The following is a 25267-nucleotide window of genomic DNA, read 5'->3' on the forward strand; positions in this document are numbered from 1 at the left end:
CTGCAGGGAACCTGACCTATCTAACAGCACCAGGCTGAATCACCGGCGCTGTGTATTGTGTGATGCACATTATATACGCTAATAAAGGCTTGAATGAATAAGCAAATGTATTACAAGGGGGAAAAAAAGCTTTCCTGATAAAGTTGGACATAGGTATTTGTCCACAACTGATGTGACCACGACTTTTTAGAATTAGTGGCTCAAAGGACTGAGGGAACTAAGATCAAATGCCACATCCAACCCTACTATTCCCCATTTTGAAAATTCCATTGTTAGAAAGGCATAGTACACAAGTCTTCAGGTAGACTCGAGTCATGGTAGGAAGACCAACTGGGGCAGCTGTATGAAGTAAATCTTCTCAGGAAGCTTCTCCCCCACTCTGTTTTCCAACAGGCCTGAAAGCCCTGCGTCTGAGGCAAGCAGACAGCAGTCATCAGAGCAAGAGTGTTGATACAACATTGGTGCAGCAAAACTCCTGGTTTATTATCCACATTACAGCTTCTGTACACTCAGGGTGACTCAAAATAAAACCAGTTAACTGGTCCATGTTATGGCCTTCTAAGAAATATGAAAAAAAATTCCCTCTGCAAACGTACATTACACAGAACTCACAAAATGTGTGAACTCAAGGGAACTACCAGTTAGGATCCAGCACCCCTGCCCTGGCCTTACATTCTTAGATGAGCATGTGCTTCCTTTACGTCTCATTTAGGTTTTAGTACCCGCAAACTCTATTTCCATTTATATAAATGCACGCTTTGCAACAGGATGTTATAGCAGTCTCAAAGGTTCCATTCACGGTTATCCGAAATAGATTTATTCCCCTTCAATGACTTCTGTCAGGGAAAAAAAAAAAAAAAAAGCGCGAATATGTTATTTTTCCTTCATGAAGCAAGAGCCACTTGGGGTGGATGCAGCCAAGTTATTCCCCACTTTATAAATTACACATATTTAGCCTTTTTGAAAGCCCAGGTGGGGAAAGTGGTTGATGTGTCTGGGTAGATCTTTTACTGCCAGGGGCTCTTTCACATGATTTCATTTATGCTTCCCTAAACTCCATGATGTGGTCACATTTTTAGATCATTGGTACCATTTTAATAATATTTAATAATGAACAAACTAAAGCACAGAGAACCGAAGTGATATCACTGCCCAGTGAGTGTTGTACCCGAGGTTTAAATCCTCCTGATATGAAAGCCAATGTTTCTTTCATGTTGCCACCCTGTTTTCTTCCATTAGAATACTTGTATTTATTTATTCTTCTCTCATTCCCCCGAGTACCCCACATCAAATGCAAGGGCAAGCAGATGATGGAGGCAGTATTTTAAAAGGGTAAGCGGAACAAGGAGTACTGAAGAAAGGCTCCCAAATTTAAGGGAAAAAAATGTCTAGTTAGCTGGGAACCTTGTGACACAGGACCAGGAATGATAATGGAGAGAGAAGGGATGAAAGGGAGAGAAAGGATGATGCTTGAAGCACTGAGGGCTGGTACCAATTCATTCTGAAAGGAAGGTCAACCATTTTTCTTCAGATTTCTTGTAAGTTTCCACTGGTTGTGTTTTTGTTGTTGTTGTTGTTGTTGTTGCTGTTGTTGTTATCCTAGTCTTTTAGGTACTTGATGTTGGAGGGGGGTGGGGAGGCAGCGGGGATGGGTCTTTTCAAAGACTAGAGAGTTTTGCCATGGTACTGCGGAGCTGAGGAGCAACTGGAAGTTGAATTAGTGTATCATGTGTCTGGAACTGGTGGAGGCCATGACCTACATGGAAAAGCAGGTACTTACAATGGAAATGGGCAAATGTAATGATTCTTGAAACTTTGGGATAAGAAGAAAGGAGTTAATTTCTCCTTTGATAATATAATACACAGATGACTTTTTTGACTACTTTCCACGTTCCCAAAACCATGTGGGGATGAGATCTGTTAATCTGTTGAAGTCTCACAAAATCTCATGGGATACATACTATCATTACCCCATCTTATGGAGGAAGAAACTGAGGCCCAGAGAAATAATTTGCCCATTCCCCGCTTCTCTTTTTGTTTCCTTCTCTGTTCCACTTCTTAAACCATTTCTTGAAGGAGAGACCCAAATTTACTTACCTCCCATTTACTCTTTGACCCAGTAAAATGTGGCTTCCATTCTGTCCTTCCACCTCCAACAATGCACACCAATAGAAACCTTGCCAATGACCTCTTCACTTCTAGTTCCAGTGATTGTCTTTTATTCTTTATCCTACTTCACTTTTCTGAAGCTTTTCATGATGTTGACAGACCCCTTCCTTTTCAAAGCATAGGAGCTTCCTATTCCTGGCTTTGCTCCTATTTTGGTAGCCACATGCCCTCAGCCCTCTTAGGTGTCAGCCACCCCCTGCATTCTGAACAGCTCTAGGCTCCCTCCTTCACCCTCTTCTCTCCTGATTCTAACAAGGGAGTCTCACCGAAATACAGGAGGGATAGACAGGAGAAAATTAGAATCACCTGGAAGATTCTTAAAACCACTCATGCCCTCTTCCAAGCTCATGGTGGTTCTGATACACACCTTGTTGGGGAGTAGAGCCAGGAAGAATTATGTTACCCCCTACCTTAGTGAATTTATCAAAATAGATATTTGAGAAGGAAGAGCTCATTCTTCTTTCTTTTTTAAGGTTATACCTTCCGCACTCTCACCTCCAAAAAAAAAAAATTCACTTTTGCCTGCCTTTCCACAAATTTTTAAAATCTTTTAAATGGCATATATTGAAATTAGTAAAAAAAAAGAACTAGAGGTGGGGAAGAGAAAGAGAGAAGTCACTGGCTCGGGTATTGTGTGCTTCTGTAGAGCAACAAGGGGAAATGATATAAAGGAAGCTGCAGCCTTGGAACCGGTGTGTGTTCATTATGGGGGGAAAGGCCTGTGATGTGCAGCCAAATCCAAGCAGTCCAGGATGCTCAGGGAGGAAGTCATCAAGGGCAGAGAGAGGCTTGCTTATGCCATATGTAGAGGTAAGAAAGGAGAGTTTGGGATTGTGGCCTTTATGTGTACACATGATTCCCCCCAACCCCCGCCACTTAAATTTCCTCCATTTAAAAATAGCTATAGATACAATATGACAACACAGACTCATTGCTTCTGTAATGTTCCAGAGAAATATACACAACACGGTTCTGGTCATAAGGAAACATTAGAAAAACCCAAATTGAATGATATTTTACAAAATGACTGGTTTCTGATCTTTAAAATACAGCTATCATGAAAGTCAGGGAAGACTTTACTTTTCAGATTCAAGCAGACAAGAGAGACATGACCACTAAAAGCATATATTAATCAGACATTTTCCTATAGAAAAATATTACTGGGCAACTGGCAATGTTGAATAGAGTCTCTTCGATGAAGGATATATGGTAATTCTTCATATTCTTCTTGCAATTCTTCTGTAAGTTTAAAATAGTCTCAAAATGTTTAAAAAATGTTTTATTAAAACAAATAACAATAAATCACCCATTTGACAACTTGTGTATCAATAAGTGTATGTCGTTAAGCATTCTTCATGAGTAGTAAAACCCTTCTTTATTGCACCATGAACTCTGCTAAGAACTTGATATGTATTGTCTCACTTAATCTTGACAACAACTCCATGACGAAGATACTAGAAGTATATTCCTTTTGCAAAGAAGTCAAGCATCTTGCTTGGCCAGAAGCAGAGCAAGGAATTGAACCAGGGTCAGTCTGACACTAAAACCCATGCTCTTACGCAATGCTATTCATCTGAACGTGATGACCCAATATCATTAGTCATAGGGAAATACAAATTAAAACCACAATAAGACACTAGCATACACCCATCAAAAGGACTGAAATTAAGGTAAGCAACACCAAACACTGGAGAGGATATAGAGCAATCATAATCCACAAACACTGCTTATTGGAGAATAAAAAAGCCATCAGCACTTTGGAAGAAAGTTTGCCAGTTTCTAATAGATTTAAATTTATGCCTGCCTTTGACTTAGCCATCCTACTCCTATATATATATATATCAAAGAAAAATGAAAATACATGTCCATATACCGATGGACACTATAAGAATGTACATAGCCACTTTATTTGTAGTAGTCCCAAACTGCGAACAGCCCAGGTATGTGAAAAATGAAAAAAAAAAATGGTGGGTTTTTTTTAAATAAATACTACAAAGGAACTAAGTGCTAATATGCTCAACAACATGGATGCTTCTCATAGACATTATGCTTCAGAAAACAAAAACAAAACAAAAACAGGGACACCTGGGTGGCTCAGTGTCCAATTCTAGATTTTGGCTTAAGTCATCACCATGCTCAGCAGGGAGTCTTCTTGAGATTATCTCTCACTGCCTCTGCCTCTGCCCCTCCCTCCCTATCTCTCTCTCTCTCTCTCCCTCTCTCTCTCTCTCTCTCTCAAATAAATAATTTAAAAAGAAGAAGAAGAAAATGAGAAAGAAAAACAAAAACCAACCAGACACAAAAGCATACAGGCTGTGTGATTCCATCTGCACTGAGTCCTAAAACTGCCAAAACTAACTTATGGGTAAAAAATCAAGCAACGGCTTTCTCTGAGGTAGATGAGAGGGGCTGACTCACAAGAAGCATGGGAGAACTTTCTGAGGTGACAACAACATTTCATAACTTGATGGGGTGTGAAGATAAGATCGTATCTTATATCAGTCAAAATCACATAAGTCACAAAATCACTGGTAAGACCAGTGCATTTTAACATATGTAAGTCTAACCCTAAAAATAACTAAATAAAGAAATAATACAAAAGCCAAAAGAGATGGGAAGAGGGGTGAGATATAAATGAAACAAGCATGACAGAGTGTTGATACTATTAAAGCTTAATGATAAATACACAGGGAAACGTTATGCTATTCTATTTACTTTGTATATGTCTGAAATTTTCCATAATATAAAAAACTTCCAAAAATGATTACCAAACTCTTAGTATGTGTTAGGAGAACTAAAATACGAATGAGTGGTTGGTTTGAAGCCAGGTTTCTGAACATCAGGGCCCAGTACATAAAGCAAATCTGATCATGTTTTTTCCCTTCTGAGAGACTTTGATGAGTTTTCCACCCTCTGCCCTAAAGAAGAGAGTGTGAGCTCCCCAACATGGCTTATAAGATCCTTTATACCAAACATAGAAACCTAGAGCAATGTGCAGTTTCCTGTAATATTTTACTTTATTTATTACTTAGACTATCTCTATGAGGGTTTTATAGGTAAAATAATTTATATTAATGAAGGAACTCAAAAAGGATGAATAATAAGCAGCAAGGCCTAGAGAAAATTAGGACTTTAGACTCTTCCTTCAGTTTTTTCTATACCATTCATTCGAGTTCCTCTGTGGTAGGAAGAATTAAAAGATAGCTAGCAAGATTTCTAATCCCCTGCATTTTGCCCTGTTATAATACCTTTCTCCTGAGTATGGGCAGGACCAGTGAATATGATGGGATAATCACATGACTTTGAGTTAATCAAAAGGGAGAATGTCCTGAGTGGGCCTGATCTAATCAAATGAGTGTCTTCAGAGAAGGGGAAGTGTCCGATGTTCTCCTGTCAGCCTCAAAGACGAAGTAAACTGGCAATGTTGTCTGTCACTGAGGGGCCACGTGGCAAAGGCCTGAAGGTGATCTCTAGTCACTTATAATGGTGTCAAATCAACAACAAGCAAGAGAAAGATTTTTAACCACATAAACCCCAAAGAACTGAATTCTGCCAACAACTATGTGAGCTTGGAAGAGACCCTCAAGCCTCAGGTATGATACAGCCCCAATCAACTCCACAACATCAGCTTGATGAGACCCTGAGCAAAGGACTCGGTTAACCCACAGAAACTTTGAAATAATAAATGTATTATTTGAAGCAACCAAGTTTCTGGTCATTTGTTATGCAGGAATAGAAAATGAATAAATTCTCTTTTCTCCCTTCTCCACGTATTCCCCTCAATGCTCCAGTCACTCTGAACTTTTCTTGGTTTCCTAATTAAAATGTCACTCACAATGACTGTGGTTTTGCAAGAAATGTTCACTTTGTCTAAAATGCCCTTTTTCTCTTTTCTGCCTACTGAATACTACCCATCCTTCAGGATCCTGATCAACCCATCCTCTCCTGGAAGCCTTGACTTCCCCAAACAGAATTCATTCCTCCTTGCTCTGTACTCCTATCACATCTTGTTCTCTCTCTCTCTCTCTCTCTCTCTCTCTCTCTTTCTCTCTCTCTCTCACAAAACTTAACCAACAGCAAGAACTTATATCATCCACTTAGAACTAGGATAGTGCTTAGAACCTAGCAGCCACTCAGTAAATAGCTAAAGAATTAATAGACCTATTGTTTTTTCATTCAAATGCTTCTGACATTTAATCAATCTAACAAATATTGCTTTTCAAGTCCTCTTACAGCTGCTGTGAAAAATAAAAAGATTAGAAGGTCATGTTTCCTGTTTCAAACAGGAGGCGTAAGCTTTGCACACCAACAATAATTATGAGAGGAAGAACATGATGTGTGTCACATAAGTGACACTGGTCTGTGGGAGGTCTCACAGAAGGAGAAGAAGGGTCCAAGGAATGGAAAGGAGTATACATACGTCTCCAGCTGCATCTATGTATTTTAGGGAACCCCATTTTGTCATCATTACCAAGGAGGCAGGGACAAGAATGGAAGAAAACTGACTGTTCTTATCTTTGAGGTGGCTGGCTGGTGAGCATGCCTTTCCCAGCAATCCACAGTCCTCTGTGAGCTGACTGGAGCATGCACACAGCTGTGAAAACAGCCAGAGGCAAAGTCAGGTCACAGAGGGGGAAAGAACTGTTGAGCAAAGTCAACTTCCCTCTAAGACCCTGCGGACTGCAGGGCCATGAGAGATGCTGAGCCACAATGTCTTGCTTGATGTTGTATGTGGTGCTACTCACAGCAGCTGGTTCAATTGCTGGTGGTGTGAAACCCAAGGAAAATGTCCCCACAGCTGCTGATGTCAACATGCACAGCATCAGACACCCACATCCTGTTGCCTTGCAATCACCCTAGTTGTGCTTTATATGGTATATCAAAGAGGATATGCCTCCCCACCTCCATAGAAGCCTTTCATTTTTTAGCAGAGAAGAGAGATGTGTTTGAATCCTGCCTAAAGTCCACCAAATGTGAGCCAGGCTTATTTCCTCTCTAATGCTTTACAGCTTGCGTCACACACCAAATGGTAACTCAACACACTTAACTTTTGGTATCAATTAAAGACTCTCTTCTCTTCCTTCAAAAATTCTCCTCTACTTAGTTTGTATCAAATAAACTCACAGAGAATTACATGGAGTGTCTATAATATTAAAATCCACTTAAATTATAAACCAGTTAAACATTTTGATCCACTTGCTTCTCTGAGCTTACAAAATGTTGTAGATATAAAGTTATGATTATGCTTACTTAACTCAGTTCCATGCTCTTCAGCCTTATCCAGTTAATTAACCAGGCTAAAATAATCATCAGATCATTGGATCAACCCAAGTACTCCTATTGAGCTCTTTATTTTGAATTGAACATTTTTAGCTTTGGAGAGGAGGATAGGAGAGAAAAAGAGTTCAGGATTTATTGGTAATAAACTGACAGTGGAGAAACTTTGTTTTTTTGTTTGTTTGTTTTTTGTTTTTTCTAGTTGGAATATTTCCTCTGTTCATACTTCTTTGAATCATTTATGGGCTAAATTTGATAGTACCCTGGTTACCTCAGTAAGGGTCACAGAGAAGCACCTCCCTTGGCAGCCACCTCACTGTGGGACTTTCCAACACTTTTCCCAGTCTCTAATGCACTCATTGTAGTGATGATGACACATGTCTTGGCAAAATATCTCCATGTTCAGAAGTAGAAGAGCTCCAATGTTCTTGATTCTATTTAAGACTTGTACTAAAGTTATCTGCCCACCACAGTCTGACTTCTTTAAACCTCATCTAATTTTGTCCAGATTTAGTTTGGTCAACCATATTAATTTGCTAGGATAAAGAGATAATATTGCCTTCTAGAGTTGAAACTAAATATTAGAGATAATATTGTGTTAAGCCATCCATTTCCAAACCTGGTCGTCTCCATTTAAGTTGGTAAATGCTTATGAGGTTGCCATTTGCTTTCTCACAAAAGGTCATGTGGAACGTGAGTTTAAAAATATGCCCATAACTCAGAGGGTATCAAGAGAGTGCTTACTAAATGTTCTACATTTTATTTCTGTTGATTAACTGGTTTTAGCTTTTCTTAGTAGGCTTTTGTATTGACTCATGGACTAGCCAAACTAAATTCCAAGAGTCTGAAGTTAATTTGTGATGGGACACAGGATAAACAATAGACATATTATGAAAAACATAACAAGTTTCACAAGTTAATCTCTCTCTGAAAAAAAACGCCAAAACACTTGCATTCATTATACCTTAACAAACCTTTTGCAAGCATATACACCAACTGATAAATAAGTATTTTGAATTCTCCAATGGTGGTAGTTATCCACTTGTCAACAGTTCAGGTTTAAAAACCCTTATTTTTACCTGCATAGCTGACTGTATCACATTCTGTTCTTATAATTTTATTAAATGAGTGAAAGTAAATAAATGAAAAGAATGTTATGAATTATAAATGCTATAAATCCAATATGATTGAAACAGATAAAATATGATGATAAAATAGCATTGAGTAATTATTGTATTAAATCAGGCCAACTATTCATTCAACTGTTAAAGTACAGAATTAAAGAATAGCATAATGTACTGGAAGTAGATCACCAAAGATTATTCTAATGACAGATATTTACTTAAGAATATCATAATATTTAGTTTATTATCTGAAAATAAACTAGTTTGTATTCAGTGTTCATAGTTTAGATTGTTGTGCTCATTTTCAGAAGTACGTAATGTACCAAAAACTGTTATTAACTGTAGTTGTTTGGAAGATGGTGTTCAAAGCCAGACAGATCTGGGTTGATATCTCCACTCCTCTACTTACCTAATGGAAGTTACTAATTCTTCTTGAATCTTAGTTTCCTCATCTTAGTTTCCTGAAAAAGTTTGGTGTTTGTGTTGTTTATGTTTAGAGTTGTTTACACGGAATGAAAGATAACATATCTTTCTTTTTTTTATTTTGATTTATTTATGATAGTCACACACACAGAGAGAGAGAGAGAGAGAGAGGCAGAGACACAGGCAGAGGGAGAAGCAAGCTCCATGCACCGGGAGCCTGACGTGGGATTCGATCCCGGGTCTCCAGGATCGCGCCCTGGGCCAAAGGCAGGTGCTAAACCGCTGCGCCACCCAGGGATCCCAACATATCTTTTTGATATGGAAAGATACCTGGTATGTAATCAGCTTTCACGAGATGTTAATTTTATATAAAAAGCTGTATATCACATATGTACTAACTGTGGCTAATTTCTGAATATATGCCTAAGAAAAACTGGAATGTATCTACTATAAACTAAATAATGTGGCCCAACTTATGCTGGTAAGCTAGGAAATAAAGAGTATAGTCAATGTATTGGAGAAAAGAAGCTTCATCTGCTCTTATTGCCATGCCAGCACCCTTGAGAAAGCTCATGGAGGTCCTTCATGCCCATCTAGGCGTGACCTACAGAGATGCACCAGGCAAACATGCTCTGCGCTATCACTCAGCGAACTCATTTGAATGAAGAAGAGGAAGCATTCTGTATTAGTCAGGGTTCTCCAGAGAAACAGAATCAATAGGGTGCATTTATATAAAAAAGAGAGATGCATTTTAAAAAATTGGCTCTCATGATTATGGAGGCTGGCAAATCTCAAACCTGCAGAGCAGGCCAGCAAGCAGGGAAGAGTTGATGCCATCGTTCAAGTCAGAAGGCCGTATGCTGGAAGAATTGCTTCTTCCAGGATTCCAGTTTTTGTTCTGTTAAGGCTGTCAACCAATTGGATGGACCCCACTTACATTATGGAGAGTAATTTGCTTTACTCAATTTCCACTAATTTACGTAATACTCTCATCGAAAAAATACCTTCATGACAATATCTACAAAAAAAAATGTTGACCAAATATCTGGGTACCGGGTCCTAGTCATGTTGAGACATAAAATTAACCATCACACTTTTCATGAATATCATCCTCAACAGATGTTGACAAGTGCAGTGGTGAAGATTACAAGTTTCAGAGCCTGGCAGAAATGTATTTCAATTTATCTAACTCTTCAGTTTATCAGCTCTATGAAAACTCTGTAAATTTCCCAAACCTTATGTGTAAAACAGGAATCAAGATACCCACAGCAGAGGTTTGTTAGGATTGTTGTAAGGAGAAAATGAAATGATGCAGCTGACGTGTTTAGAATTGTACGTATCATCCACTATGAATTCAATAACCAGCTAGCTGCTTTTCCTGGTAAAAACAAAACAAGAAGTGTTGTTTTGGTTAGAAGAAAACAAGCCCACAAGATTTGCTGATGACTCTGCCTTGGTTAGCGCCTGACCTATCTCACATCATATTTCTTCTAAGTGATGCCTTGTTTTTGTTAAAATAAATTAATCCACTTACTACTTTGTAAAATGCACTTCTCACCCAGTTTGTCTTCCTGTACTTTTTCTGTCTTGTCTGTCTGGTCACTGCTATTCTCTTCTGTACATTTTTGTTACCTGCAATTCCCAGGTATAGATCAATAGATATTACAAGGATAATAAAGGAAAGGAAAAGCTTCCTGCACTTTATCCTTGTAGGCACAAAATGGATCACACTTTCTCAGTAAAGAAGCCAAGTAAGTCGACTAGTTCTGCATTTAAACTTGTTCTCCCCCAATGTATAGTTGAGATAGGAATACTGATTAATATATTTGAACAGAAATGTATCAACACTTTCAAAAGTGGACTACTCTCTCCATTTCCATACAATTAGACCCACAAATACACACTTATACACACCCACAGTCCATACTACTGTTACAGAACATCCTAGGGGTGGCACATTTCTGCAGAGAGTAAGTGGTGGTCTTTGTTTGCAATGCCAATCCTCAAGTTAATTCTGCAACAATTCATTCCCTATCCCAACCTACAGCCTCAAGAAAACTATGAATGAGAGTAAAAAACTGTTTTAACTCTAGACCTTACTCAAGTTTACTATAATGAATATTACTCCTAGATTAGGTAATTGAGATAACAGATCATGATTATTTTTAGTAGCCATGTAGTATAAAATAACAACAGTGACTATATTAATAACAGAGACTCCTAGAAAATTTTATAAAGATCACAACATCTGGGTGTGAGCCATTAGAGACTTACCATGTTGCAAATGTATTATTATGTTTGTGTAACTTAAAGAGCCCTGAGCTAGGAGACTGACATGCAGGCTCCAGTTCTGGACCTGCCGCCAACTGCTGATCTTGAATAAGTCATTTGACCTTTTTGGGCCTCAGTGTTCATCCTGGTATTGGGATCCTTGCTAAAGTTAATTGAAATACTGTAACTGAAAGCTTTTTATAAACCTAACTTATAGGCTAGTGGAAGTGGTTAGTAATAGGAGCTAATATTTATTGAGTACTTGGCATATTCCAGATTCTTTTTAAGGACTGTGTGTGTGTGTGTGTGTGTTTCATTTAATTCTCATAACAATACTCAGAAATCATTATTAGGCCCATACCACAGATAAGGAAACTGAGATTGATAAACATAAAGCAACTGAACAAGATCACAGCAACAGCAGGTGCTAGAAACAGGCTTCAAATCCAGGCATTTGGGCTATAGGAGTCTAGGCACTAATTTCTCCCATCTTCATGGTTAGGACTTGAAGGATTGTTAACATTGGATAACTGACACTGGCTCATTCTGCAGAAGATGACACTGAGGCAAAGTAAATCCAAAGCTCACACCACAAAATATTAGACACAAGACATCTCTCCTACCACTGATGTCAATGTTTTTTCTCTGAAGGGAGATGGAAGTTAGAATAATACTTAGGAAATTGTTAACCTGAGTGGGATGTCAGACACAAATAGGAAGATTAAAAGCCTTGAGACGGGAATTTTACAGAGACAAATTGTGGGGCTGATGGAGAAAAGAACATGAAGGATATTGATAGAGGATACAGGTAAGAAAAAGACACAGAACCTTGCAGAGGTAAAGACTTTATTTATTGGTTTGTTTTCTTTCCCTGTATCATTCTAGAAGGCATAGCCAAAGCTGAGAAGTTCAGTGTGAAATTTGGAGTCAGTACTGAGCTCAAATCCTTGCTTTATGTGGACCATGAAGCAAGACGTAATCAACTTGAAGAATTTCTACTCCATGCTGAGATTAATAAATGAGTCTTTTTTAATGGATATGCTGTTTTGAGGCCTTTTCATACTTATCTGCCACCACAGATATAATGAGAAATAATATGAAAATTAATGAGACAATGCTTTTAAGATTTCCCTGACAAGTTTCAAAAGCACCTCTAACTGCAGATGCATATCTGTGATGAACTACTGAACCCTGGCTAGTGTGACTTGTTGAACCTTGTATATTGTGAACAACAGCTATAATAACCCAATAGTTGATGACTTCCAAAGGAGTATTATTAGCCTTCATCTCAAGTAATTTAACTTATATTTTGGTCAGTTCATTCTGGAAATTTCTGTATTTCAATAAAAGGCAGCTCTCAAAAATTTACTGAGATAAAGATTGGTTTCACTTTAAAACTTCGGAGGGTAGGGATTTGACTAGCGCAGTATATGAAGCATAGAGCAAAAATAGGAGAAATAATCTAATCACAATATTAAAAGTCTACCTTTTCAATTTTGTTCTAAATATCACAATCCAGGAAAAGATGAATCATTTGTGTCAGGTTATTTATTTCTTCAATTTTTAAAATAATGCCTTTCTCAATACTATCCCCCGGCATAAATTTTAAAAACAGGGGAGGGGAGAAAATACTAATTAAATTACATAATAGCCAATACTTTCACAATTTTATGACTTAAAATAGTAGATGAAAATAGCTTATTAAAAGTTCCATCTTTTACAGAATTCTTATTTTTAAAAGGTAGCTAGTGTTGGGGTCAGATGACCAGAAACTGGGTTTAAGTCAAACTGACCCAGGGCTATAATCTTACTTCTTCTGACAGAGAAAAATAAGAGCATAGTAATCATTGGGGCTATTTCACCAAGAACAGCAGAGCTGTATTTATTACCATCCTAATGGAGACTCATTCCATGAGCAGTATTGTTTATTTCTTTGAAGGCTTGACTCCCAGGGGGGAAAGTCCTACTTAATCATATATGCACCTATCTTGAAGTAACAGATATCCTATGCAATGTAAAGCCATTACTGAAAAGAATAACTACTCTTTACTGAGCACCTACTGTGGACCTATAATTACATGCATTTTCTCATTTAATTCTCATAACAATATGTAGGAGGGCATTATGATCCTCATCATACAGGTGGGAAAAAGGGCCTCAAGAACATACATAACTTGTTTAATGGTGGCATCTATCCCATAACTATTACAGTAATCACGCCTATAGTCATTATTATTAAGAAGAAATTGCTTGACCCTGGAATTGTGTTGTAACATGAAAGCTAGAAGCTCATTATTTCAGACAATGGAACATCTCATTCACTGAAACATTAACACCCATCTGTGATTTTGGAGAGGCTGAAAAACAGTTGTGGCAAAGCAAGCAGGAATCTTGACATTTAGCCTTTCAAACACATACTTTGATAGATTTCCTGAGAATAGTAAACCTCAAAATTGTGCTTTAAAGAAAAAAATCCATCCATGATATAAATAAATGATTGCCCTCAAATAGGAAGCTCTGCATTCAGAAACGATCATGGCTCTCACTGTGTCTAAAAGGAAATCTCCTGACTGAACATGTTTTTCAATCAGTCCTGAACAACTGAGCAGACAGTATGGTGGTAAGGACTGACTTTCCACAGAAAGCTTGATGAAGAGTTGCCACTGAATAATGGGATCTGTGCCTATGACATAATTTGGCTGTTTAGATTTCTCTTGCCTCAAACCTCCATGCCTTTCCCTGGAGGTCTGTAAAGAGATGGGGTATTTTCCCCTTTGAGAAGACTAAAAGAAAAATTAACCTAATTTGAGAATAAGAATAGAAGTAAAATGATTCCCAGTGAACCACACATTATTTTAAAATAATGTCTTTGACCAGCTTGCCATGAAATATATGGCATGGCATGTGTGCTTCTTTCCTAATGACAAGTATAGCACCATCCACCATGTCCCTGGACCCATTCCTTTCTCTTTTTTTGTAACCATGTATCTCCTCTGTGTCAAACATCTCACTATACACTGTTAGTCTTACTAAAGTCATTGGGTACTTGTTTTTTTTGTTGTTGTTTTGCTTTGTTTTTTTGTTTTTTTTTTGTTTTTTACCATTAAAAAAATCATTATGAAGGGAAAAGATATTTTTTAAAAACTAAAACCATTGATGTTCACACATGCACACACACATACACAAAGCAAATCAAAAAGAATTTAATCAAAGCCTTGCTGTTTACTGCTAAGTGTTAGATTAGCTGATGAGACTGTTTTGTAACTTTTATCTAATGCTTTTATAGATTTTTAAAAGTCCATTCTTTTCTAAATCCTAAGAATGAGCAATTATACTTTTAGAAAAGCATAATTTACACAAATCTGTTCAAAAGGAGAAACTATAGAAACATTTAAATCCTGTTTCTTGAAAAAAAAATCCTGCTTCTAGAATATATTTAAAAATTAAGAATGTTCTGATTAGGACCATATCTGAATGTATGTTTTAATACCTCAATTTCTGAAAAGGGAATATAATTTTTAAATCTTGGCCAAGAGCTGAGAAATTTCTTAGAAACATACTAAGTCCTAGAAGTGCCCACCACATTATACCCATTCCTAACAAATCGTTTCATGTAGGTTAGCAAGATATTTGCAGGAATGAGGCTTTGTTTCTAGAGCCTTTCTAAATTCTAAGATTCCCATGCTATTTTCATTTTAATCAAAACAAAATTTACCCTGGTACAGCACAGACCTCAGGCACCACTCCATTGTTCCACAGAGCAGATGTTTTGGAATTCACATAATGACAGACAGACTTCCTTTATGAAAGGTTTCTAGAATGAGGGCTTTGGTCAAACTGGTCATGCCTGTATTAAAACCTTTCACTCATCAGAACAATATTTGCATTTCTGCACTTATCTCATGGCAATCTCATCTTGATAGAAAGTCAAGTTTCTTTGAACTTAATTGCATACCCCTCCTCTTTTTTTTTTTTTTCTTTTTTCAAATTACATTCCTAACATTTGGAATGTTGAATCATCAGGACTGCACTTAAAGCTTAGCTTTTTTTTTTTGAGCTATCATCTCAAATAATAGGCGAATGGGGAAATAATATCAGAAGAAATTCATTACAAAACTAAGACCTTTAAATAACTGGCACCCCAGCTTCAAACAAGCAAGAGACACAAATGAGTAACCATTCCTAGCTTAAGCTCTAGATGTCCCCCGGAAGGCATCCATGGCATAAAAGGAATACCTATCTATTGGGTGCCCTTAAGAACGTAAGACAGACTATTCCCTCAGTATCTAGGACTGATACACAAGCACTTCCTCAAGAACCAGGCAGACCAGTGAGCCAATCCCTCCGAGAATTCTTAGCCTGGACTATTGATGAGATTGTGGAGAACTGGGTTATTTTTTAAAATCATCTGATATTGCTAATGTTTACTGGGCCTGGCCCATCCAGTCCCTGGGTGTGAGAAATTTTCAGGGGACACTGACTAAACACTAAAGTACCATTTCAAACCATTAAGCGCCACCTAGGTCTGTGCTTTTGAAGTAAACATCCCGTTTCCATCTTTGATTTCATTGACCCTAGGAAGGGGAAACACGTGGTCTTTACAATCAAAAGGTCTGTATTCAGTCTTCTTTGAAAGTTGAAATTCAAATTTTCCAAAGATTTCTACCTAACTTTAATTCCCATTACCCCAGGGGACGCAACAGATATCACCCTGATTTTACTTAATTCCAAAGAACAAATGTATGGGGCTATGTTCTTGGAGCTGAGTGTATGTATAAAAGGAACTAGGTATGCCAAAGGTAATTTGCTACTTTTAACTCTTCTCTGATCAGAATATAGCTACCTTTAAAACTTGCTTGAACAGGATTGGTATCCTCAAAGTTTTGCCATTTATCAGTCCAGAGAATGGGCTTTGGTTTGACTGCTGGGCTCTAGAGTTTTCTCCCAACAAATTTCTACAGATATGCATATTGTCATGTTTGCATATCTGAGTTGCAGATAATCAATGCAAAAAAGACACCCTCCCTGTTTCTTAAGGAGGTGACAATTTAATTGGAAACAATTTAATCCCATGTGACAGCTATTATCAGGGTGTCACTGAAGTCCAAAGGTTGCACTTTATGCAATCTCAGGGGACTTCAAGTGGGAAAGATTTTCAGAGGAATACTTCCCAACTAACTATCTTAAACAATGCTTAAGATAACTTTAACTGTATACAGCATGACCATAAGAAAAAGAGTATTTACATCACCCAGGCTTATTACTCAGATACTAGCCTCAGGCTTTATATGGAATTTCTAGTTCGATAAGCTGTCCCTGGCAGCATATTTCCTATCAGAACCAAATTTAACCTTCACAAGAAAAGGGAAATTTTTAAATAATAAAAATTAATCTTGGAAAAAAATTAATCTTGGCTTTCTAATGTATATGCGTAAAGCATAAGGCAATAGAGAATATGGTAATAAGTAAAAGATGGGAATTCTGAGTTCTAGCCTGCCATGAATTATGACCCTGGGCAAGTTACTGGACTTCCTTTTCTTCAGTTTTCAAGGAAAAATTACAAAGGCTTTGAAAGCAGAAAAGCCTAAATTTGAATCTTATCTCTGCCTTAGATTAGCTGGGCAAACTTAAACAAGTTCAAAGTGTATCTGTTTGCTTTCTCATTTTTACCATGGAGATAACAGGGACTATCTCAAAGAGTTGTTTTGTGAATAAATGATATAACATATAATGCCCCCAATACCATTGGCACTCTAAACGTATGTTAATATATTTGTACTGCTGAGAAAATCTAGATGAAAACAGTTTGAAGAATTTCTAAGCTCTATTCAAATGTAAGAGATGATTATTATTTACAGCCTCTGCTTAATAACTAAAAATTAATAGCAACAGAGAAGAATGTTCTTAGCTGAGAAGTATTAATAATGTTAAGGCTGGGAATATAGTTTCAATATCTATTGCTAATCTTATTCATTTTTGCTTTTAAATGAAATGTTCTACCTTGATTAGAACAGCCATGAGCAATTCCATATCAGTCTACATTTCAGAAACCATAATTCTACACTTCACAATTCTTTTTTTTAAGATTTTATTTATTTGAGATAGAGAACATGAGGGATGGTGGGTAGAGGGTAAGGGACAATCAGACTCCCCACTGAGCAGGGAGCCCAACGTAGGGCTAATCCCAGGACGCTGGGATCATGACCTAAGCCAAAGATGCTTAACCAACTGAGAACACAGGTGCCCATTTGTACCTATTTCTAATCATTGGTACATGTCTTGCTATAGACCACGATTGGTGTTGATCTTCAAGGATTACTTTCATAAGATCCTTACTATGCTTTTTGGTCTGAATAAATGTAATATGTATACTCTGAATGTATGTTTTATACACACACACACACACACACGACCCTCTTGCTATTCCTGATAAGTGAATCACTTCATACTATAATATATAAGATATATAAAATGCTAGGTTATAGCCAAGCTTGCAGGATCCAGAAAACCTTATATAATTTTGATTCATCCCAGTCCTAATTACTTCTGTTCTTAATGTTCCAACTCCATTCTTCTTATCTTCAGCCATTCCAGCCGCAAGAACTCTGAAAAGCTTTCTCTCACAAAAACTACAGGTGTGAAAGACAGCAGTATTTAACAAAGGTTTTCCCTCTTAGATGAACTGAAAGGAAACTCTTAAAGAAAGAAAAACCTCCACAATGAACACGGGCAGGATGCCAAAGCAGTTTGTGAAAGCCACTGAAGCATAACTAAGTCTCTAATTGTGGAGATCCCCATTATCAACTCTTCAATATACAGGACAGTATCCTAAGCGTGTCGTCTATTTGTAATCTATTTTATTAAAAAGAAAGTCATTGGTGAGGTTGGATGTGGCTCAATGAGTGGCCAGAGTGGAATAATATTCAAATCTCTATTGAGTTCCTATGAGCAAGTCTCTCTGGTAGGTGCTATGAGACACATATAGCTGAGTAAGTCAAGGAAAGCTAGACTTACCACAATTAACCATTGTACTGGGTACAAAAGGGCACTATCAATAAATGTTCTTTTAATGAATCCATTATTGCCAGTGTTCTGACAGAACTATAAGCAACACACTAAAGTACATAAGAAAAGTGAGATGCATGTCATGTCCTGGAAGATCAGGATGGAGGTAACATTTTGGACTGAGATTGGAGAACTAGTAGCATGTTAACAAGGAAAGATGGAAGGGAGGGAAGACATGCCTAGGCAGGAAAGTGAGAGAGTGTGCCCACAGCACCCTTTAAATGGTAGCCTAACGCCATTGCTTTATTTCTCATGCTCCATGTGTCACTCAGGGAAAAAAATCTAATCTTGGCTCCTATTGTTAAAACTAAAGATGATTTGTCTTCTGATTCAATCAAACCTGTAAGTTCCAGCCTCCCCATGTATAAACTAGGGATTGTAACCCACCTCATGAGAGGGTGTCTGAAGATGGTACGCTTAAGACAGATAGTGCTAGGTACCTATCAGGCCCCCAGTAAGCGTAACAGTATCAAATCCAGAAGTAGCAGCTGCTGGCTGTCTGAAACGTTAGATTTGCTTCCAAAGAATAATTGTGGGAATGCCTAAACATAATCAAAGCAGCTATTTTTTTTTCTTTGAATTCAGTTTAGCTGTACTCTCATGGTAATTTTATTTTATTTTTTTTAGCCTTCTTTTTTTTTAAGTCCTAGATGTCCTCTCAAGTTATAAAGGAAGCATAATGTTCAGCTTGTGCTCTCACAATCTCATGCATGTTTGAACTCAGATCAACTGATGACACATCTTAAAGATTAAAACTTAAAACTTGCCTTCATGATTCATGTAACACAAAGATGGCTTCATCTGATATTAGCCCATATTAGAATATTCATTCATCTGTGGTGTTATATTTCAGAGAACTTCGGAGAAAGGTTTTCTGTTACAAGTATTTGTGGCATATTTTATAGAATGACATAATATCTAAAATATATATATTTATAAATAAATTCATAAAATATCTAGACTCTAGGCTTGGCTAAAATGTTAAGGTATGAAATACATAATCTCAAAGCCATTCTCTGATTCATTGCTTAGGACAAAAGGGCACTTTCATAATTAAATGCTTACAAACATAACAGGCCTTATGTCAATTGTTTCACATGCATTTAAGTATATAAACGAAAATGAACTGTTTTGAAAATTCCTACATTTATTTTTCAATCAAGGAGTCTTTAGAATTCAGCCTAGAAATTGGTAAATACAAATCAAATATAATTTCTAAGAGTGGGAAATTTAAATTTAAAACTTTAGTAGATGGGCAGCCCCAGTGGCACAGTGGTTTAGCGCCGCCTGCAGCCCAGGGTGTGATCCTGGAGTCCCGGGATTGAGTCCCACATCAGGCTCCTTGCATGGAGCCTGCTTGTGTCTCTGCCTCTCTTTCTCTCTCTCTCTCTCTCTCTCTCTCTCTGTGTCTCTCATGAATAAATAAAGTCTTAAAAAAAAAAAACTTTAATAGGTGACCATAATAAAAAAAAAATTCCTTCTTTTTTAAAAACATGCTTTAGGTTGAATGAAAGAAACAAAATTCACTTAGACATCCTCAAAATACAAAAAATAAAAGGGGACTGGGGTATATCCCCCTACCCTTTGGAATAATTTGTTGTCATTTGCAGATGACTTGACAGACACATTTACACAGTGGCAGAGAAAAAAAAAAAGGAACAGTTAAGCATTTGAAATTACTACTTCACCCATAAATGAGAACAATAATACTTACTGTGGGTAAGACATCTTGACTAAATGTGGTGATTTTCTCCTTTTCCCCAAATCTTTAACTTCCCTAGATTGGAGATGTCACTTTCCCTGGAACTTTTGGCCAAAGGACAAGAGACTATAAAACAGGATACTGAGTGAGTCATAAGAAACAAAGGAAAAAGCTTATCAGGGTTTTTCTGAGATAACCTTTCATTATGAAAACAGAGGAGGGAAATCTTCAACCTGAAAAGCCTTAGTCAATAAAGAAAGGCATATATATTAAGATTTAGTTTTCAAAACAGGATTACTTTGTATAACTGCAGAGTCTAGCAACACACACAAAATTTCTGCAAATTAATATGAAAGCAAACTCTACCATGCTTAGAAGTTTAATTTCTTTTTTCAGAATTACTTTACAATAAAAAGTGTAGACAGAGTGGTTCCTGCCACTTGTTGCTGATGCTCACACTGAATTACTTTGGAAGAATTACAGATTATATTAATTAAAATCTCAGTAGCAACTATCATCTGTATGGTGTCTTATAAATTGTTTGCTTCTACCTTATCTCACTTAGTCCCAGAAACCCTTCGAGATAGTTTCAATAGCATTCCAAAAGTACAGATGAACCAAAAATTTGGAGAGGTTAAGTGACTTTCCCAAGGTCACCGGCTCTGCTGGCACAGGTACTCAGGATCTATCTTCTTCTAAACCTCTAAAGAGCTTCTACATAAGAGTTCCATATAATCTCTCTCTCCTTATATATAGAACACAACCTTTGAAGGTTTCTGAAAAGTATTTGGAATATATGGATTATTCTTGGGAATGCCTTTTCTTTTTTCAGCAATTAAGTCATTGTACCCTCTCATAAAGCTTACCAAGATTTCAGGGGACCCAAGAATTACTGACAAGGTTATTCTCAAATGGAACACTTATGGATATGTGTTCTAATAAAACAAAATTAAGTTTACATCTTCTGTCTGTTATCAGTCAAAAATCAAATAGCCAGAGTAGTACAAGCCCCCATATTAAAATAATGAGAGCAGATGTTCTAAATCTGTTTTGTGCAATGTAGGAGCCACTAACCATGTATGGCTATTAAAATTTAAATTAATTTTAATAAGTTAAATAACATAAAAATGGCAGTTCATCAGTCATACTAACCATATTTCAAGGGCTCTATAGCCACAAGGGCTAGTGACTATTGTATTGGGCACCACGGATAAAGAACATTTCTATCATTGCAGAAAGTACTATTGGATGGTGCTGGTCTAAAGTGTAGCGGTTGTTATCCATGTCAGCCAGCTTCTTTCTAAAGCAACTCTAGCTCTACAAAGCTGTCCTCAAGGGTCAGTGGCACAGTGTGTGTGTGTGTGTGTGTGTGTGTGTGCGTGTGTGTAAAACAAACCATGATTCTATTCTCCCCCCAAATGATAGGAAAACCAACAAGTCACAAACACAGACTATTTGTGTGGCTTCATTTGATGTGGGAAGAGACCCAAATCTCCATGTTAATATCAGTCAACCCTCAAGACAATTTTAGCAATGAATGATTAATATGAACGGAGCTCTGTAATAGAAAAAAAGGGGGGCTGGACAGAACATTTCTAGTTTGGTTGGGTTTGTGGATAGGGAGAACAAATAAGAGGAATTAGCCTTTGGAGATGGAGTAGTTGAGGCAGCAATGAGGAGATGAGCCTTCCCCAGGAGAGAAGCCATGCAAAAAAGCCAGGAGGGTCTAGAAAACACCCAGGGAAGATGTCCCCTCAGCTCCACCTTGTGATTTTCTTTAAGGAACCAGATGGTTGCCTTGGCTGAGAGAGTGAAAATAAGGAAAAAGATGAAAACCTCAGTAGAAAGGGCTGAATTTTGTTCTTATTGAATTGTCTGCCACAGATGGCCAGGCATTCCTGAACTTTTAAAGTAGGTTAATCTGAAGAGGCAGTGGTTTGGGGAACTGGAAAGCATTCAGGCCAGAATCCTCCATCTGCCGCTTTCTACCTCTCTAGCATTGGTCACATTTAACCTCAATGGGCCTTACTTTTCAATCATATTGTTCTACAGAGGGCTAACCATGTAGAAGGCACGGTGCTTGGGGAGAGTGACAAAGATAAATCAACCAAAAGAACTCACATGAGTAGATAATTATATATTTATATAATTCCATGAATTATGGAATAATAATAATAATTATTATTATATGTCTGTCACTACAGACGTATGCAGAGAGTAAGAATAGGCCTGGAGAGGTTTCCAAAGTCTTGAAAGACTCTGTAGTAAAAGTAGTGGTATCTGAGCTAAACCATTAAGGACAAAGAGTAGTTGGGGAGGGTATAGCTGGGGTTCATGGAGAAAAGGCAGCATAAATCAAAGAACAGAGGAAAAAAAAATATATATATATATATTGATATTTATAGCATTTATATTAATATTTTGAAAATCAGAAACTGTCCCAGGGTAAAGGGAAAGAGACATTGATAAAACAAGAAAACACTCTATGCCTGACAGGCTGAGTTAAAGGGAGTAATGAAAAATTACTGATTAAAAAAGAAAAAAAAAAATGAGTGGCTGGAGATACCAAATAAATCCTTTCCACCAAGAAGAACCTTTTCTTTCTTTTTCTTCTGCCTCTACCTTTGTGTTTTATTGCATCTGCACAAGACAGGTTAGCAACTGTAATGATAGAAACTTCCCTTTCTGGCCAGACAGGTTGCACCAGTGAATCTCTGATAGCAGACATACTAGGCTGGCTCTTTCAGATCTCACTAGCAACCAGCACTCCTGCATATCCAAGCTTTTCCTTTCACCAGCCCTGGGAATTCCTCTCCCATTACTCCTAAGGTTGAGGCTAGACAAGGACTCTCTCACATGACCTTTTCAAATTACAGAGAGAAAGTTCTTTTGATTTCCCTTAGATTTAAATACGAATCAGAACCTACAGACCCATTACTCACCTCCTTCTAATTCCAGATGTCTCATAAGGCTCCAGTTTATGGCGTCTAGATATCTCTTACTTGGAATCCCAGGGTCCCTGGGTGATGTTCAGAAAAGAACAACTCACTGCCCCAAGAGAGACAAGCATGTGAGGGTCATTGATCCATTCCCCCGAGGGACTGTCTTTTCTGGAAGCAAGGCACCAGATGAGGTCCCGATCTTGTCATCTCCATTTAAAGTTTTTTAACAACAACCAAAATAAAAACTAAAAAATACTCCTTTCTGACACTATCTGCTATTGGTTATTTTTGATACTTAAACAACACTTAAGGTTCCTTGAAACTGTTCACAAGTATGTGATTAAAAAGAAGATATGCATATTCTCCTGGGATTGTTGGTGGGTAGTGAGCTGTGAAGGGACAAGGTCTGTGATCATTATCACAGCTCTACTCTCCCCACCACCATTCACCCAGAAGCGGCAGAGATAGATCAGCCTCATATTCACATGTGGGGAGGGGGACTTGGATCTAAGGCAACAAATGTTAGTGAATGTTGACCCTTAGGCCAAATCGAGCCAATCACCTGTTTTTGTAAATGAAGCTTTATTGCAACACAGTCATACTCATTTGGTTGCATATCATCTGTGGCTGCTACCTTGCTGGGAAAGTTGAACAACTGCAACAGAGATCATGTGGTCCACAAAGTCTAAAATATTCACTATCTGGACTTGTAGAAAAATAAACAGTTGACTTGAACCAAGGTAAAGTAGAGATATGCATGGGAAACAGTGGCCTCAATATTCATCATGTTTTAGTTCATTTGACAAACACTCATGGTTCCAGGGTGCAGGGCTCTGAGATTACAACAGGGAACAGAGTCACTAGTCTTTTGTTTCAAAAGCTTACAATTTTCTCAGGTTTTATTGTAATGGTCCCTGTTCAATTTTTTTTTCCCCTCTATTTGTTAGAGAGCACAGATAAGGATTATAAAGTAGTAACAGGCATAGAATAGGATATCAGCTAGGGTTACCAAACAAAATACAGGACTTCCAGTTAAACTCAGCAAACATGTAATAAGTTGAAGTAGGAACTATGAATAAAGCCAAATTCTGTAAAATTATTCTCTCCCTAAGTGGTGATCAAGAAAGGGCCAAAGAGACATGTCCAATGGATTTAGAGTGTTTTTTGTTTTTTTTGTTTTTTTAATCTTACTAACAAGGCAACATAAGGTAATGATGCATACAGGAGATGGACTTTAAATATTAGGACAAAACCATCTCTAGTGTGAGATGTATATATCATGCTATTTTAAAATGATGGGGCACCTGAGTGGCTCAGTTTAAGTATCCAACTCTTGATTTCAGCTCAGGCCATGATCTCAGGGTTGTGACACTGAGATCGGGCTCTGGGCCTAGCGTGGAGTCTGCTTAAGATTCTCTCTCACACCCTCTGTGCCCCTGCTCCACCCCCACCCTCACTGATTGTACTCTCTCCCTCCCTTACCCCCCTCTCGCTGCCTCTCTCAAAAAAATGTTAATATTCCACTTTTAAAAAATAATGATAAAAAGGAGTCATATTTTTTAAAAGGAAGAACAAGAAGATTCTTTCCTCCTTTCTGGTAGAAGGGAGAAAGAGAGAATCTGTACCTAGTGCATAGGAGAAAAAAACCAAGTTGAATAATTCATGAGTCTTGAGAAATGTAAGGAGTGCTCATGTGTACATGTATATATCTCCACTAAAAATGCCTGGCTTAACAAATTGGGGCTCTTAGTCTTGTGATAATAAGAAAAGGGAATGGGAGGGAGAAAATCTGGAGGTGGTTGTTGAACTTGTCACATATCTATAAAATCTAGGTCCAGAGTGTTCACATGGGCAGAATGGAAACCTAACAGCATAACAGGGAGTCCTGCACAGCCAGTCCTTAGAGAAAAGACACATAAGAGGAAGCATGGTATTTGCTGTGTGAATAGATGATAGCATTAATCTTTTCATCAAACTTCACGGCAGTAGCAGATATTTAACACATACACAGAGATAATGTATAAAACTAAATACAGAGAAAGAGTTTGTTGTGGGCGTTTTAAAAATCAAACCTGGACCATATTAGCTAAATCTTATGCAATCCCCAAATTTAAAACATAAGTGAGAAGTGGCTTGTTTTCAGGTCACCCCTGAAGGGCCTTCATCGAGTCTTCAGTTTGTCACAGTAGCTGACTGCAGATTTCTCCTCCCAAGCATTTCCCGAGAAGGATTTTCTGATTTGTCACACATGTTCCCATTCATTGGTCCAATGCCCTGGCAGAACCAGAGATTCT

General features: G+C 37.7%; 1 long non-coding RNA gene across 1 annotated transcript; it reads right to left on the reverse strand.

Annotated features, from left to right (window-relative positions):
• Nucleotides 1-293: 293 nt before the first annotated feature.
• Nucleotides 294-23290, reverse strand: LOC111098898. The gene is made up of 3 exons (XR_005369960.1): nt 22974-23290; nt 20044-20157; nt 294-836 (listed from the first exon to the last, which is right to left on the reverse strand). It is a non-coding gene; the product is annotated as an uncharacterized LOC111098898 (long non-coding RNA).
• Between the last annotated feature and the right edge of the window lie 1977 nt (nt 23291-25267).

Source organism: Canis lupus, chromosome 15, assembly GCF_011100685.1.
Source record: "Canis lupus familiaris isolate Mischka breed German Shepherd chromosome 15, alternate assembly UU_Cfam_GSD_1.0, whole genome shotgun sequence".
NCBI lineage: Eukaryota > Metazoa > Chordata > Mammalia > Carnivora > Canidae > Canis > Canis lupus.